The sequence below is a fragment of the Gossypium hirsutum genome, chromosome D02 (assembly GCF_007990345.1).
Source record: "Gossypium hirsutum isolate 1008001.06 chromosome D02, Gossypium_hirsutum_v2.1, whole genome shotgun sequence".
NCBI lineage: Eukaryota > Viridiplantae > Streptophyta > Magnoliopsida > Malvales > Malvaceae > Gossypium > Gossypium hirsutum.
Window position 1 is genome coordinate 68,300,881 of NC_053438.1, and position 17,469 is coordinate 68,318,349.

At 33.4% G+C, this 17,469-nt stretch overlaps 1 pseudogene; it reads right to left on the bottom strand.

Moving 5' to 3' along the window:
- Positions 1-7,898: 7,898 nt before the first annotated feature.
- Positions 7,899-10,002, bottom strand: LOC107944331 (non-specific lipid transfer protein GPI-anchored 5-like; annotated as a pseudogene).
- Between the last annotated feature and the right edge of the window lie 7,467 nt (positions 10,003-17,469).

Consider the following 17,469-nt stretch of genomic DNA (forward strand, 5'->3'; position numbering starts at 1 on the left):
TGTACAAAATCTACAATTGTTTGCATTGTACATGACTAGTAATTGAATTTAACCAAATAAATTGAATTGCTACTGTTTGGGGTAGAATTAAAATTTCAAAAGTACAGGGACTAAAATTGATCAAGTTAAAGAATAGAAACAAATTTTACAACTTTTGTAAATTACAAGTAAACTTTAACATTTTAAAACGTTTATATATTAATGTTTACTGAACATTTGAAAGTTTTTTTTACTTAAAATAAATAGTTAAAAATTTTAAATTTACAGCAAATTTGACATGTATAATATATATGAATGAAATATGATAGTTGGATCATTAAAATATATCGTATAAAAATATACAAAATGGTGTAAAACTACTAGTTTAGCGGTGTAAGTAGATCTTACCCCCTAAAAAATATATCATTTTTGAAAAAAAATCAAAACAAATAAAATGGGCGAATTTAAAATGGGCTTAGATTAACCATTTATAAATATGGACGAATTCAAATTGTAACACCCCTAGTTCATCTTGATCGTCGAGACTGAGCTGCAGAATGATACATTACAAAATGGAACAATTATAGACATTTAATAGATAATTCAAATAAAAAATCATTATTTATCATGATATAAGTTATTCAGAACAAATTTAAACCTTTTCCGAGCTTAATACGAGTTTGCATGAGCTTTAAAGTTAACTCGGGATCGAATAATGGCAAAACCGCAAAGATTTCAAAAGTTCAAAACGACGTCGTGACGTAAGGGAGTTCCTCGTCAGGACGTCGCCAAAACAATTTATCACTGCATGGTGTCAATCCACTCGACGTCGCAATGTCATTCACTGTTTGGCCTCGTTGAGACGATGAAGTTCATCGTCTCAACATGATATTACAAGCATTTTCTCATCAGGACGACCACTATATGTCATCGTGGCGTGAATTATGTTTTTGGTACATTAAGTTCATTTGATACTTGCTTCAAATCAAGGTCCCTTTAGATGGGCAGTGTGTTTACCTGTGGTTAGTGTAAAAATAGTGGTGGTGGTGAGATTAGACACTGTAGTATGAGACAAAAATAAAACTAAACGCACCGCACTGGAGATAAACACCCATCCAAAAGGGCCCTCAACCATTCAATTAGGCTAAAGAAATGCTTTTAACATAACATATAATCACATGATCAATCCACGAAACCAATGTCACATTTTGCACCAATTCACAGCAAGTGTACACAAATCATTCCAAACCATTTCGTCTACTTAAGCCATTTCATGTCACTTAACTTTTCAAAATAATAAGTTGACTTAAGCATACCAAACTCATTATATTTGTCAATCTATATGAGCATGTCACTATGCCAAAACTATAAACATGAACAAATCATATTACCATAAGTTATCATACGTGTTCAAGGTCAACTAAGTCTTACAAATAAGTAACATTTTATACAAGTTGACACTCCTAAGTACATGCCATATATAACCAAGTTCAACGACTAAAAGTCCACTGAATTAGGAGATGGATAGTGTAAGCTCTTCGAGGATTCAATCGACACATTCTAAAGCCAAAATCTACAGAAATATGAAAAGCAACGGGGTAAGCATTACGGGATGCTTAGTAAGCTCATAAGAATATAAACAGTTAACTTAACTCATATAATAAGTACATAGGTTAAACTAATGTGTATAGCCAAAATTTACCTAATATATCAAAACATAATCACAAAACAATGAGCTTGATTCATATTCGATTACATAAGTATGCTCAAACTTGTTATCAAATCCTTTACTTTTCCATACTTGATCATTTAGTTCGTAACAGATAATTTCCCTTTTCATATCATATAAGTTACCCGATGAAACATCGTAAAATAACTCAATACACTGATATCTATCTCGTTTGATGCTCGTCCGAGCTAAACATATATATATCCATTTGTGTCAAGTTACCCGTCTAGGCTAAACCTTTTATTGGCACGTCAAGTAGCTTGGCCAAAGTTGTAATGTATAGGTTAGGTTACCCGTTCGGACTAAACCTTTAAACGACCTCGGGTTGCTCGTCCAAGTTGAATATATATTAGTGTCAGGTTACCCGTCCGGGCTAAACCTTTATTGATACATTAGATAGTTGGCCAAAGTTGTATATACATGTAAGATTACCCGTCTGGGCTAAACCTATAAAACGACATTAGATACTTACTTGTCCGAGCTAAACCTGTGTCACATGTATCTTTGAGTCTGCAATAAATGTTGGATCTCGAAATCATCAAAAATCAACATGTAACCATGTATACAATACATTAACGAGGTTTCATCGGGGGTAATTCCATCATGTAAGTTCATATTCAACTCTTTTACAATTCAGTCCAAATCTCACCATTTAGTACTAAGTTATAATTAATTCAAAATTTAACAAAAAATACATATGTCCATACTATAATATCCATAAGGATTAAATCATAATTACACCATATGAACTTACTTGGCAAAAACAACAATCGATAAGGTGTCAAAGACTAATCCGCAATTTTTCTTTTTCTACAAATATCCTCCTATTGGTTTAAATCTCGATCTAAATCATAATTTAATTCAATTATCAATTCCAAGCATCATTTAAAAGGACATATCAGTTTAATTTCATTTTTCAGATTTCCTTCAAGTTTTGCATTTTATTCAATTTAGTCCCTAAAATCAAATTTGCCATAACTTCCAAATTTGAGTTTCGATTTCAAAACCGATCTCAATTTAATCCTTATATAGCTCTCTAATATCTAAAATTACATAAATTTAACCTTAATTTGAAAATATTTACACTTTAATCCCTATGTTCAAAACTAACAACTTTCATTTTACAAATTAGTCCTTTGTCATATCTAAGCTCAAAATCTATCAGTTTAGTACCAAATGTTTCAAGATTCAACAATGGAAACTTTTATAAACTTTAACAGTTTTGGAAAATAGCCCCTAGGTTAGCTAAATCAAGCTTCTGGGATCTCAAAAACATAAAAATTACAAAAAAAGGACTTGAAATCACTTACCAATTTGAAGAACAAAGCCTGAAAAATTAAAGAAGCTTTCCTTCTCCCTTGGATGGTATTGGAGATGAAAATAGATGGAAGATGATAATTTTTTTTGTTTTAATTTAACTTATAAAGCTTAGTAAAATTTTAAATATTAAGATCTTTCAGTTTAATCTTAATTAATCTATTATTAATCATGTTTAACTCTTTTCACATGCATGACAACATCATCATCCACCAAATATTAGTAAACATTGGTCTAATTGCTTAATTAATCCATTGACAACTTAAAAATCTATAGCGATTTACTTTTACGACTTTTACGATTTAGTCTTTGTACCTTAATTAACTATTTATTCAAATAAATAATTGTACCAAAATTCAATATAATACTAAAATAGTCTCATAAATATTAAATAATAATATTAATGACTTGATCATCAAAAAACGAGATTTTAAAATTACTATTTTTGATACCATTGAAAAATAGACTGTTACACGAATAAAATTTTAGATCGATATTTCAAGAAGGATCAAACTTGAACAAATATAAAATATGTTAATATAAAAATCAACTATGCTTTTTTTTTCATAAAACAACTTTGAACGTTACGAATATACGAATTATAATCCAAACAACTTTCTTCTTCGATCTTCGACACTGACTTTCAATTCAACTTGAATCTAAGGTATGTTCTTCTACTCGTTGATGCATATTCAACTCACTGATAGTCAAATCGTTGCTTAGAGTTTACTAGCGAAACTTTAAAAAAAACTTAACAACCTAGTGACTTAAATAAAAACTTTTGAATAATTCAGTGACAATTTCGTAACTTTTTGAAGTTAAGTGACCAAAACGTAAACCAATAGTTTAGTGAAATTGGGTGTAGTTTACCCTTCTTTTTTCGTATATACGTTAGATCCAAATTATTCATTTGATAAGTATAAATATGTTTAAATTAATTTGATCAATGTTTTAAATATACTAACTAGGACAGAGCTAGAAATTTGTTTTAATAGGGCTAGAAATGAATTATAGGTTTTAAAGAGTCTAAAGTGTAATTTACACTAACTTATAATTTAACAAAATTTAAAGGTACTAAATGAGAGATTTATCATTAGGGGGACAGGCCCCTACTTGTCCCTTGTCTACTGCTCTAATACTAACAAAATGACCTAATTTAATGATATTAACACTCTAAGAAGTTAATAAGAATAATTAAAGTTTGAAGCCTAATTAAGAATTTAAACTAGAGAGGGTGTTTGTTGCAATCAACCCTGTTTTAAAAAAGTCTTCTACACTGTTGGTTGGAAATAAAGCATCAAACTGAGCCTTTTGTAATGAAAACAACATGTATATATTCAAAAAGAGAGAAAAAACATGTATACACACACACATATCTATATTATGTAAGAAACTGGTAACCTAACCTAAACAAAGAATTGCACATATGACAACAATAATCATTAGCTACAAGTATCCAATGGAAGCAGCCAACGTAGAAAAATTTTTGCAATGGGCAGTGGAGGGGTTACAGTTGGAGATTTCAACTAACAAAAAGTAAACTACAAAAGCCTCAAACATGTCTATTAAGTCCACACCTCCATCATCTGCCTCTCCTACCTTCTCTGCAACTTCCATGGCTGAAACCAAGAGGATCTTCACTTTCCTGCTAAGGTTCATAGCCTTTTGCACCACACTTTCAGCTGTTATTATAATGATTTCTAGCCGTCAAAGAGCTACTGTTTTGGTGTTCTCGTTTGAAGCTAAATACTCGGATACACCAGCTTTTAAGTGAGTCATTTTCTTTCTGGTGGAGGGTGCCCACAAAGGGCAATCATCCCCATTCTTTTGATGTTAATGTGTGACTGAAAACTTGTTGTATTTGTAGGTACTTTGTTATTATAAATGCAATAGTAATACAATAATAATACAAATTACAAATAATATATGTTTGATAAAAATAGAATTAAAATTAACTAAACACAAAAATATCAAAATATATCTAAATCTAAATTAAAATAAATTTAAACAAAACACACCCAAAATAAAATTAATATAAAAAATAGCTAAAAATGTCAACTTTTACTACCCCCAGCATGATTAAAACAGCTGAAATATATAGGTCCACCAATGGTACTAACCCACAAAGTGATTAAATTTCATGTGAATATTAAACTTCACTCACCACCACTGCCTCTTTCTTGGTTTCATGTTTGGACTGAAAAGTACCTTAATTTCCTTTGCATTTTGCATTTGCCCTCAATTAAATTATATGACAATTCAACTAAGTTCCCATTGCACCAATCACATTAATAGCTTATAACTTCGGATAATAACATTTATACGAGTGATTGATTATTTTTTTTCAATCAATTCGGTCAAAATCAATTATTTTAATTTAATCGGTTTAATCAATAATCAATGCGCTATCTTGCTAGACTCGCAAGGCTTCAACTACTCACCTAAGTCTAAGAAATTTGTTTAGTCTATAAATGGACTAAAATTTTGCACAACTCAATGTAGGTCCGATTGGATTGGAGCTTGATTCATTAATAGACTCAAGAGGATTTCCATCACCCGTTTTTGCTTCAAAAATCCTTTTGGGAGCACGTCAACATCTCAATACAACTTTTAAATTATTTATAATTTTCGCAATGAAAGTTAAATTGTTTTAGGAGGTGAAAATTGAATTATAAATTTTTATATTATTATTATTTTAAAGGAATTAAATAAAAATATTTTTATTTTGTGAGATAGAGTATAAGTCTATTATATATTAATTTTTATTTTTTTTATTTGAAAAATTTTCACTAAGAAGTTTTCTCCTTTCTATATTCACCTTTGATAATCTATTTAATCTATAAAACGATGTTCGAACTTTTATCTTTAATATAATTGAATTAACAAGGAAATAATATTACATTTATGTTTGAATTGATATATATATATAGTCTAATAATGGAAATTAGGGGTGTTTATTCGGTTAACCGACCCGAAATAATATTAACCGAATTAATCAACCTTTCAAAATTTTTAACCGTTAACCGAACCGAAATTTTTTCAAAAAAAATTAACCGAATCGAAATTTTTTCGGTTAATTCGGTCGGTTAACCGAATTAACCGAAAATTATATATTTTTTATTTTTAGTTAAAAATTAACCGAATTAACCAAATTGAATCACTACATAATTAAATTATTTTTAGACTTTTAGACTTTAGTTTTAGTTTTAGAATTTTATTTTTATTTATTAAATTATTTGTAATTTTTATGATTAGGTTGGGTTGGGTTGAATACTTGGGTTTGGATTGGGTTTAGGTGAATAGTGGGCCTATTTATATATTATAATTTTATTTATTAATTTTTCGGTTAAACCGAAAAAATTCGGTTAACCGACCGGTTTCGAACCTAATTAACCGTTAACCGAAAAATTAAAAAATAATTAACCGACTCCTGACCGAAAAAATTCGGTTAACCGACCGATTAACCGAATTCGATCGGTTAACCGAATTTTTTCGGTTTTACCCGAATTTTGCACACCCCTAATGGAAATATGTTTGGACACCATTTTCAACCTTAAGCTTATTGCATGGTCACGAAGTTATCAAGATCAAGGTTACATCATGGAAGAAAATATTTAAGGTTAGGTTATTTATTATTTTCTATGACATGATGTCGACATTATTGTCTTACCATTTCACTTTTATTTTTTTATCTATTTAATTTTTTTATAACTTTACCTCATGCATGGTTTATTTGATTTTCTTACCTATACTTTTTTATTCTTTGGGCAAATTACACTCAATGTTATTAAATTACTACTAAGTTTATGTTTTGGTCATTTAACTTTAAAAAATTACAAAATGGTTATTAAACTATTTGAAAGTTTTTATTTCAATCACTGAACTATTCAGACAGTTTTATTTAAGGCATTGATCTGTTAAGTTTTTTTTGTCAAAACAGTCCGACTAGTAAGCTCCAAGAGGCAATACAACGATCGGCTCGATAGATCAGTACCCAATGATGAGTAGAATAACATACCTAAGATTCAAGTCGATCTAACGATTAATGTCAAAAATCGAAGATAAAAGAGAAGTAGAAGTGATTTTTTTTAGTGTAAATGGTACAAATAAAGAAGGTCAACAATAGCGATTTTAACCGTTCAATGATTTAATACTTTACTGTCATGCCTTGACCTTAATTTTGATCTTAAAAATTTTAATCCACTTAAACTTAAACTCGAAAATTAATTGTATACCCTATCCCGATCCAACTTGGCCCAAGTTCAAACCTTTTCTTTTGAAATTGTGATTAATTATTTAAAAAAATTGGCACCACTTCCCATTGGTTTTGATGTGTTCATTTTTTTTTTTGTTCAACACTAAAATTGTTGTGTTCATGGTTTACTTTTGGAGCTATTGTTATTTTCAATAAAGATCATGCTAAACATAATTTGGGAAAATAAAATTTAAAAAAATTAGTGTGAAATGGGAGTAAAGGTGATAAAATGAAGTTGATAGTGATAGATTTTAAAGATTTTTAACCTATTTAATATTAAATATGTAGAAGGGTAAATTTATAAATATCTTAAGGCAGGGCGGGGTGGTTTCACGCTAAACTCAATCCAATAATTTTATGAAATTAATCTATCTCGCCTCAAAACTCAATTTAAAGAAAACGACTTTAAGATCAACTCGGAACTCGTGGATTTTAAGTTTTTTTGCCATATCTAGAGGAGAGTAGGGATGTTCAAACATAGATAAACTTTATTGACAAAAGAAGAGAAGCCATATAACTCTCTTCAGTAATAAACATCACAAAGTATGCACAACCAATGGGAAACTATGTAACACAATCAATAATATCATAAAATGTTTTTCAAATAGGATAGAAGATTCAATGTGATATGGCCACAATGAGGAAGAACAGTAATGAGAGTGTCAATTTGGTCATGGTGCTTCCATTCGATGATGATGATGGTGATCCATCTTCCTCTGAGGATGGTTGATGGGTGTCGAATCCACCAATATAAACCTACACCTAATTTTGCAATTTTAAGCAGTATAGGGAGTAGGGTAGATCCCTCAGAGACTGGATTTACTGCAAATTGTTGCTCTCTTGACCAGATTTATGTCGGGGCAATTGTCGTGCCCAAGAAATTTGGGAAGGATAAAATCGAAAACCTGGAACCTGAAATAAATAAATAAAATGCGTAAAAAGTAAAAGCTGAAAATAAATAATAAAAAGCAGTTAAATAAATCTGAAGAAAAATTAATTAAAATAAGCTCAGCTTTAGGCACAGATTTTTCCTCGTCTTTGAACCGATCCTCGAAATTAGATGAACTCCTCTTTTCCAATAAGCTAGTTATAGCTACCAAGGACGCCTCAGACACCAACTCTTCCTTGTGTAAATTAGTTATGGAACGTCCAATAACTAACCCTTACTGATCGAACAACCACGAAACGTTCGTGATTTAGAACTCCGGCAGCTTTGCGTTCTAGAAGAGCCTAGCTCGAACCAATGCCCTCAACCGCGTGGGACATTTAAATCCGGTTACTACTCCCCTTGACGGAACCAAACAGCAATCTCCACTTGGCACGCCAATGTGTTCACAGAAAACAGATTAGAAACGTTCCTTTCAGAATTCCAACTGTACGTCTAACCACACTAAATCAAACGACGTCTTTTTGGACTTAATGTTGATCTGACTTTATGAGTTGACAAAATCATACTCTTAATCCGAAGAAATAATAAGTACTGGAATTTAGGAGTTAATTTGCTCGGGTGCGTAACTCACGGGTTTTGACGAGGCTAATTTCGGCCTAAAGCTGAAATGGATACTTAATAAAAAAACTTGGTAATTAAAAACTTGATTAATGACTTGATTCAAGACTTGATGATAAAATGAACAAAGTAGTCCACTATTTATACTAGTGGCTTTGCTAATTTAAGAGCCAACTAGTATAGAAAATCAAAGAATAAAATATTAAAAATCCCTACATAATCTCCCACTAAGTCAACAAAAATTTCAGCTAATTAATCTTGGAAAAATTCTGCTTTGGTCCTCCTTCTTTGCTTCTTTATTCAATCTAGCCCAATTGTCTCCTTTTTCTTCTATTTAGCCCCAAATTGCACCCCTACACAAAATTCAACAAAAACATGGAAAAATTAGTGGTGCACTCTCATAAATTAACCAATTTAATTACATAAAATATGTAACTTTAGCATTTAATCAATGGTACAGTTTTAGATCCACATTCTTCACCAACTTTCAATATTTATCAATCAACATACTTATAAAGGATTGGGGTAACTATTTTCATGCTATATCTCTCTCTGTAGCTATGTGCAAGATATGAATGTTGGACGTGAGTACTTCGACGAAAATGAGGAATTAAAGAAACATAGGCTTAAAGGAAAGGTTGATCAAGGCAATAACAATGATATACCTGTAGGGATTGTACTCCCAGATTCTGGTGATCCAACTGGAGAGTCTGCAGCCGCTGGAGAAGCACATTATAGTAATAAGCAAGCAAGCATGGTGTTAGCAGAATATATAGCAGATTGAGTAAATTACAATTATCTCTTAAGTACTTAAACAACTGTTTTTTTTATTTTGGTTTCATATATGCAAGAATGAGATTGAAAAGGAACACATAGATAGGTTAATTGCAACCATACCATTACAGGCACTGATGGGTGGAGTCTGAACATTGCATGCGCCAGGTAAGACCAAAGCTTGAGTCCGGTTGACATTGATCCCCAGCGACGAACCACCACCATTAAGGACCTCACACAAGCATTGGGGTGATGAACGCACGACACTGGTAAGCTGTGTGCAGCATTGTTGAGACGGGGTCGACGGGTTTCCCGCAATGAAATTGAGGCAATGTGACATGCTGACAATACAGTAGTGCAACCTGATTGAGCTTTAGCTCCCATAGAAAACATGACCATTAGGACCATGATAAAACATGTTGCAATCTTCATGTTTGCCATTACTTTAATTTCTCTTGGTTAGATAAAATTTCTGGGAATTCTTTAAGGACTTTGCAATGGAACATATTCAAGTAGGATTTGAATATTATCCTAAACCCTAAATCAAACCTGTTCAAGTAGGATTTGAGTTTGACTATTAGTTAAACATATTCGATTTAATTCAGTTTTCAATTTACAAATTTAGAACTGCATTTATCCGAATTGAACCATTTTTTTTTGCAGCGCCTCGTGGTGCAACTTAAATTGAAACAATCAAAAAATTAAATGGTATAATTTCTAAAAGAAAAATAAATAGATTTAGGACCCAATTAAAACAACTTAAAAGGTGGAAGGACTGAGAGTGAAATGGCCCATTTTTAAAAAAAAACATGCTGATCCCATTTTTTATATATATTGTGTTAGAAATGTTTTAAGAGAAATTCATGTCATCATTTTAATCGAAATGGTTAAAGATATTAATTATTTGGACTAACTAATATAATTGTAAAAGTAGGTGATAAAATTATGTCAAATTAAAATATAAAGACTAAGTCTCAAATGTGATTTTAATAGGGATATCGAAATTACAATTTTACCATTATCTTATAATAATTAAAAAGAAAAAGAAAAAGGAGCCGCATCTTTTAGTTACTCCAAGTAGTATCTTTTAAGGTACGGCCCTAGAGTCGTTTGGAGGTATGGCCTTCCAAGGTCGAAGGTTGAAAAATGTGTAAAATATTATTTTCCAGTTTTTAAGGGGTTCCGTCCAAAAACTTTTTTTTAAGGATCCAAAATTTTTTTACTAACTTTTATGGGACCTAAAAAAATTTTTCTCTAACTTTTAAGGAACCTAAAACCCCATTTTATTATTTTGCCTAGAGCCCTAAAAATATCAAGAACGGGCCTAGATATTGTATATTTAAATATCGAGGTGGATTTGTTGATTGAGTCTTAATTCGATTGATATCGGTATTGTTGTTAGTGTAGAAAAATATGGGTTCGAATGAGTTGAAACGCATTATCCTCCTATTTAAGGGTTGGAAAATGGGTTATGGATAATTATAAGCATTGTATCAAAAAGAGTAGATATGATAAGAAAACGAAATTAATATTCAAAGAAAATATTGAATTGGATTTAATGCTTAATCAGCTTATCAGTTTATTCAGTTTGAATATTCAAAATAAAAAGTTGAATAAAAAATTATTTTAATTTATTCTGTTTATTTTGTTAATTTAACCGAATTTTTGTAGCGAGCACAAATTAAAATTAAAAACACATTCTCAAAAAGAAAAAAAATGTGTATGATTTTTAAGGGGCGGAGATAGGGGCATCGGCTTGTTAGGTAATTAATTATTTTGGAACGTTTAAAGTTTTAGCCTTTTAGCTGGGCAAATTACATATAAAAGCCCTTTTTTTAAATTTACCGATATGGGCCCGGAATATAATTATTTACCGGAATGTCCCAATTCCCCGAAAGCGCGTCCATGTCATCGCGATGTCAAGGGACGTGGCAGAAAAACACGTCCCTGAGGAAGCATTTTGCCTACGTGGACAGAAATCGCTCCCTCAAGGGCGCGTTTTCCTGCCACGTAAACGCTCCCCTGGGGACGCGTTTTGCTCGCGCGTGAACAGTACCAACAGATATTTTTTTGACCGTTAGTGACCCCCCAACGGTAAAAAAAAAACTATAAAACCCCCCACCTTCATTTTTTTTCACAACTAAATCATTTCTCTCAATTTCTCTCTAATATTCTCTTAAATTCCTCTCAATTTCCTCTCAAATTTCTATTTAAAAGAGCTTTAATTTTTTAAATTATTTTTAAAAAAGTTTAAAAAAAATTTGAATTTTTTTTTAAATCATAAAAATTTGTACCAATTTAGCAATGGCCGGAGAATTGATTCATCTTGATGACAAGCATATATCCGTCGAACAAATGAAAATGGTAAGTGTTAAATTTAATTTTTAAATCTTATTTAAGATTTTTTATTCATGCAAATTTAAATAATTTTTATTTTATTATTTGTTATAAAAGTTTGTAAATCGGATATTGCAATGCTATTTCCGTAATATGCATGGTCCTCCATCACCGTTGGTAGAGAATTACCTGCGGGAGGCAGGTTTTTGGCACGTGGCGATGGTAGGCTAGGGATGCAAGTTGGACCCAAAACTTATCAGTGCGTTGATTGAGAGGTGGAGACCTGAAATGCACACATTCCATCTTCCATGTGGAGAGTGCACTATCACTTTGGAAGATATTAATTTGCAATTGGGATTGCCGGTGGACGGGTACGCAGTCACCGGGTCTGTTCAATCTGGTGATTAAGGAGCAGTATGCTACGAGCTTTTGGGCGCTATTCCAGAGAATATTAACGGAGGTCGAATCGAGATGGGCTGGTTACGAGACACATCCTCGGATCCGGATGATGATTCAACCGAATTAGAAAGAATCCGATATGTTCGGGCATACATTCTTTAGATAATTAGAGGTTATCTGATGCCGGACTTGTTACAGAACCTCGTACATCTAAGATGGTTGCTGAAACTCGTTGATTTTTGAGCAGCTGGTGAATATAGTTCGGAGGTCTACCGTGTTGGCAATATTGTACTGGAAGATGTGCGGGGTGACGCGACCGAATAAAGCGAAAATCAGAGGTTGCTTGTCACTACTACAGTCATAGGCACGATTTCGCTTTCCATTTTTACGTCATCAAGTGGACCACCCGTATACATTCCCACTCATAACGAGGTAAATTTTATATTAGATTTTGCAATTATTACGTAGATTTAAAACATAATCGAATGCTAAAAATTTATTTAATTAGGTGGAATCATCGGCAAGTTATGCTCGATTACCTACCTCTTTTGAAGATATACAGCTTCTATTGGACCAACGGTCGGAAGCACAAGTAAGTATTAAATAAATAGATATTTCCATCATGAGATAGTCTATTGGTATAACCCGTATTTAGTATATAACTAATATTTCCATCATGGTCATATGGTTTTAATGGACACCATACGAGCATCCGACAATTCGGGCAGTAATTTCGGATGAGTATTTCCAAAATCCAAACGTTTGGCATACGAAAGTCCCATTGGTCAACTTTGCGACTGTGGAGATGCACCAGTCGGACAGAGTATTACCGCTATTTGGATTTCGATAATCGATTCCCGTGGCACCTGGAGTGTAACACCCCTATTTCTCCTTACTTTCTGCTGATTTTTCTTGCCCAACCGTCCAGCCATATAATTTAGGCCTAATTGCCTTTTAAATCCCTCCTTATTAGTCACTTAAGCTCTTTGACCACAATTTAACAAATTTTGCACTATTTCCAATTTAGTCCTTTTTAATTAATTGACTATCCAAACGTTAAAATTTTCTAACGAAACTTTTATACTAACTCAATGACACACCATAAATATTCATAAAAATATTTATGGTTCGGCTTATGAACTCGAGGTCTCGATACATCGTTTTAGACCCAATTTACCTATTAAATTCTTTTTAAAACACAAAATTCACTAATTCAAAAATTCTTCTAAATTCACACTTGACCCATAATTATTAATTTATTAAATTTTAAGACTCACTTGCCAGATTTAGTGATCTCGAATCACTAAATTAGGCTGTTACAACTCTCCCCCCTTAGAAAATTTCGTCCTCGAAATTTGTTACCTGAAAATAGGTTCTGATATTGTGATTTCATTGATTCTTCTGTTTCCCAGGTTGCTTCCTCCATACCATGTCAATGCCATAGCACTTTTACCAATGGTACTCGTATGTTCCGCAATTCTTTAACTTCTCGTGCCAAAATCCTTACTGGTTCTTCCGAATAAGTCATGTCTGATTGTATTTCTATTTCGGTATGAGGAATCACATGCGAAGGGTCTGATCTATACCGTCTCAACATAGATACATGAAACACATTATGGATCTTCTCAAGTTCAGGAGGCAAAGCCAATCTATAAGCTACTGGACCAATTCTTTCTATGACTTCATACGGCCCAATAAATCGTGGACTGAGTTTTCCCTTTTTACCAAACCGTAAAACTTTTTTCCATGGAGAAACTTTCAAGAACACACGATCACCCACATTGAATTCTATATCTCTTCTCTTCAAATCTGCGTACGACTTCTGACGGTCGGAAACAACTTTCAAACTATCTCGAATAATCTTGACTTTCTCTTCAGTTTCCCGAATCAATTCCACTCCTACTAACTTCGATTCACTTAATTCAGACCAATACAATGGGGTTCTACATTTCCTTCCATACAGAGCTTCAAATGGTGCCATTTTAATACTAGTTTGATAGCTATTATTATAAGCAAATTCAGCTAAAGGTAAATACCTTTCCCAGCTACCATCGAACTCGAGTATGCAACACCTCAACATATCTTCTAAAATCTGAATCACTGGCTCAGATTGCCCGTCTGTTTGAGGATGGAAAGCTGTACTAAATTTTAACTTAGTACCTAAAGCTTCCTGTAATTTACTCCAAAATCTCGAGGTAAACCTCGGATCTCGATTAGAAATAATGGATGTCGGCACTCCATGTAATTTCACAATTTCTGACACATATAATTCTGCTAACTTTTCAAGCGGAAAATCTGTTTTGACGGGAATGAAATGTGCTGACTTAGTCAACCTATCAACAATCACTCAAATTGAATCTTTCTTTTTCTGAGTGACAGGTAATCTAGATACAAAATCCATCGTGACATGCTCCCATTTCCACTCAGGAATCATCACGGGTTGTAACAAACCTGTGGGCACTTGGTGTTCTGCTTTTACCTGCTGACAAATTAAACACTTTGCAACGAATTCACATATTTCCCGTTTCATACCAGGCCACCAATAAGTTCCTCTCAAATCACAATACATTTTCGTACTGCCCGGGTGAATAGAATACATGCTGTTATGGGCTTCAGAAAGAATATCATTCTTCAAGTCTGAATTATTCGGAACAAAAATTCTATTGCGAAAATACAACATACCTCCATCATCAATACAGGTTTCACTTTCAACTCTGCTAACACGGAACCATCTTCATTAATAGATAAATGAGTATTCATAGCTCGAAGTGCAAACAAAGACGACTTTCGACTGAGTGCATCTGCCACTACATTTGCTTTCCCTGGGTGATAGTCAATGACAATATCATAATCTTTTAACAACTCCAACCATCGTCTCTGTCTCAGATTTAACTCTTTCTGAGTCATTAAATACTTCAAACTTTTATGATCAGTATACATGTAACATTTCTCACCATATAAGTAGTGTCTCCATATCTTCAAAGCAAACACGATTGCTGCCAATTCCAAGTCATGTGTAGGATAATTCTTCTCATGCGGTTTCAGTTGTCGAGAAGTATATGCCACCACTTTGCCTGCCTGCATAAGTACACAGCCCAAACCATTCAGAGACGCATCACTATATACTACAAACGGTACACCCGACTCTGGTTGGGTCAATACTAGAGCCGCTGTCAACATCTTTTTCAACTTATCGAAACTCTGCTGACATTCATCTGACCATGTAAATTCAACACTCTTTTGTAATAATCGAGTCAACGGTAAGGCAATCATTGAAAAATCTTTGACAAATCGGCGATAATAACCAGCCAATCCCAGAAAACTTCGCACTCCAGTAACATTCTTCGGAACTTTCCAATTTACCACTGCTGCTACCTTACTTGGATCCACTCTGATTCCATCAACTGATACAAGATGACCCAAAAATGCAACTTCATAAAGCCAAAATTCACATTTGCTGAATTTCGCATACAACTGTTTCTCCCGCAAAGTCTGTAATACAATCCTTAGATGTTGTGCATGTTCGGACTCTGTCTTTGAATAAATCAATATATCATCAATGAACACAACCACGAATCTATCCAAATATGACTGAAAAATTCGATTCATCAAATCTATAAAAGCAGCCGGAGCATGGGTTAAACCAAATGGCATCACCAAAAATTCATAGTGACCATATCGGGTTCGAAAGGCAGTTTTCGGCACATCACACTCTTTAACTTTTAACTGATAATACCCGGATCGAAGATCTATTTTGGAAAATACTGCAGCACCTTTCAACTGATCAAACAGATCATCAATACGAGGCAAAGGATATTTATTCTTTACTGTTACCTTGTTCAACTGCCTGTAGTCTATACACAGTCTTAAAGAACCGTCTTTCTTTTTCACAAACAAGACAGGTGCACCCCAGGGCGACATACTTGGTCTGATAAACCCTTTGTCTAATAACTCCTGCAACTGAGTTTTCAACTCTTTTAATTCTGCTGATGCCATTCTATACGGCGTTATGGATATCGGGGCTGTTCCTAGGATCACATCAATCACAAACTCAACTTCACGATCTGGCGGTAAACCTGGCAATTCCTCAGGAAACACATCAGCAAATTCACTGACAACTGATAACTGTTCTAACTTTGATCCAGAATCCCGGGTATCAAGAATATAAGCTACATACGCTTCGTTACCTTTCCGTACCATTTTCTGAGTTGAAAAGTCAGAAATAATTCTAACATCATCTTTTATATTTCCAAACTCGGTTGAAATTACATCTCCTGCCTGGTTTTTCAAATCAATCCGTTTCTCGCGACAATTCACTACAGCATCATGTTTTGTTAACCAATCCATTCCCAAAATAATATCAAATTCCCGAAATGGTAACAACATCAAATCAGCAGGGAATTCACAGCCTTGTATTTTCAGTGGACAATTTCGACATATTAAATTAACTAGTACACTTTGTCCTAATGGATTTGTAACTTGCACATCATAATCAGTAGATTCAACAGATAATTTCTTTTCTGATGCTAATGCAGTGCAAACATAAGAATGTGTAGATCCAGGATCAATTAATGCATACACAGAATCATAAAAAAGATAGAAAATACCAGCTATCACATCTGGAGCTGCAGCCTCTTCCCTTGCTCGAATGGCATATGTGCGTGCAGGTGCTCGAGCCTCTGATCGAATAGTAGAATCTCTTATCCCCGAATGAGTAGTTCCCACTGCACTACTTTGACCTGAACGTTTGCCTTTCTGAGAGGTAACTGTCTGTTTTTCTTTTTGTTCTTCTCCTTCCCCTGACAGTTTGGGGCAGTTTCGAATAAAATGATCGGTACCCCCACACCTATAACAAGCACCTATTTTGCCCCAACATTCACCAATATGAAACCTACCACAATTTTTACATCTAGGCTTGGAAAAATTTTGTGCACTGCTAACACTAGCCGCAGGTTGAATAGTTACTTCGACATTCCGTTGAGTTGTCTTACTTTTATTCAATCTTTCTGAAGTTGAAGTAGGTCGGCCAGAATCATCTCTGAACTTTTTAATTGGAGTTGCCGATATTGGTCTGGAATAACTCCTCTTGAAAGATTCTTTATTTCGACTCTCTCTTTGCTTCTTTCTGTTATATACTTCTTCCATCTTCTGGGCTCGATCTGACAGAGTAAC